The sequence below is a fragment of the Austrofundulus limnaeus genome, unplaced genomic scaffold (assembly GCF_001266775.1).
Source record: "Austrofundulus limnaeus strain Quisiro unplaced genomic scaffold, Austrofundulus_limnaeus-1.0 Scaffold272, whole genome shotgun sequence".
NCBI lineage: Eukaryota > Metazoa > Chordata > Actinopteri > Cyprinodontiformes > Rivulidae > Austrofundulus > Austrofundulus limnaeus.
This window is the reverse complement of record NW_013952674.1, coordinates 614079-615233: the sequence shown is the minus strand read 5'-3', so window position 1 is coordinate 615233 and position 1155 is coordinate 614079. Positions and strand designations below refer to the sequence as shown.

At 47.7% G+C, this 1155-nt stretch overlaps 1 protein-coding gene across 2 annotated transcripts in view; it reads right to left on the bottom strand.

Annotated features, from left to right (window-relative positions):
* ches1 (checkpoint suppressor 1) overlaps positions 1–632 on the bottom strand; it is a 109016-nt gene extending 108384 nt beyond the window's left edge. For both annotated transcript variants that reach the window (XM_014020917.1, XM_014020918.1), the window contains exon 1: positions 232–632. The gene's annotated coding sequence lies outside the window, so the exon portion shown is untranslated. The remainder of the gene's footprint in view (positions 1–231) is intronic.
* Between the last annotated feature and the right edge of the window lie 523 nt (positions 633–1155).

Sequence of the window (1155 nt, the reverse complement as noted above, 5' to 3'; positions counted from 1 at the left end):
TCCTTTGGATCCCTTCACTCCAGTTTAGTGGTCACTTCAGCTTCACTTTACGCACTTTTCAGCATCTGAAAAAATCAACCTCTGCGCTCGCACACGCACGCCACAGAGGCTACACGCACACGCACGTTTCCCTTTAAGTCCATGCAGCACGAGCCAACCACACACACGCTCAAGGTACATATAGCTCTGTCAGACCCACACGCACTGATACAAGAAGCCCTTTGGAGTCACCTTTAGGATCCTGGTTCGAGTTCCAGATGAACCCCCCCTTTTTCCTCGTGTCCACACTTTTCCTCTCCTCTGTTGGACTCCTCTCCTTCTCCTTTCCGTCCTTCTTCTCGTCCTCGCGAGCTCTTAACCAGTTTCTCCTTCTCCTCGCGCTCTTCTCTGTCTCTTGGTGTCGGTTCTAGGTCACTTTCCGGCGTTTTTCCAGAGCCCCTCCATTATTCCGCCTCGCCAGTCGTTCCTAGTAGCACTGAGCGAGCGAGCGAGCGAGCGCGCGCACAAGCATACACACGCACGCACGAGCCGCTGCCGCGTTCCTCTAGTCTCCCTCTCTGCGCTCTCTCCTCTACCAGAGAAGAGCTTGGGTGAGTGCGTGTGCGCGTGTATGTTTGCGTGTGTGTGTGTGTGTGTGTTTCTGGGCTCTGCCTCCGACTGCCTGCCTATCTTGCCCCGCCAGCAGCAGAGGACTTCCCCCGGCAGCCGCCCCAGGTCCTAAAGAGAGACGGACTCACTGAAAGAATGCCACTGTACGGAAAGTGTAGCCAAAGATCGTCTATAAACCTGACAGGACGATTTACTCACCCTATTTGACTCCGTAGCAAAAAATAAAATAAAATAAAATGATACCATGCAAGTATGTAACAATATTACAATTAAAGATCAAAAAGTCCCAATTTAATTACTTTTTGAACTAAAAAGATAAAAAAAAACACATAGCAAACAGTAAACATTACTTTGCACAGCTGATTGACATTTTGCTTACGGGAAGCCAAAACTTCAGAAATTACTGACACAAAAACCTAATCTAATGAATTAAAAAAAACAGTGTGCCTCATGCAAGACTCGTTCGTACGCACAGATTTGTTCTTAAATTGTGCGTACGAGTGATTTAGGAGAATTTGTGGCATTCACCAATGTTTTCGTATTCTA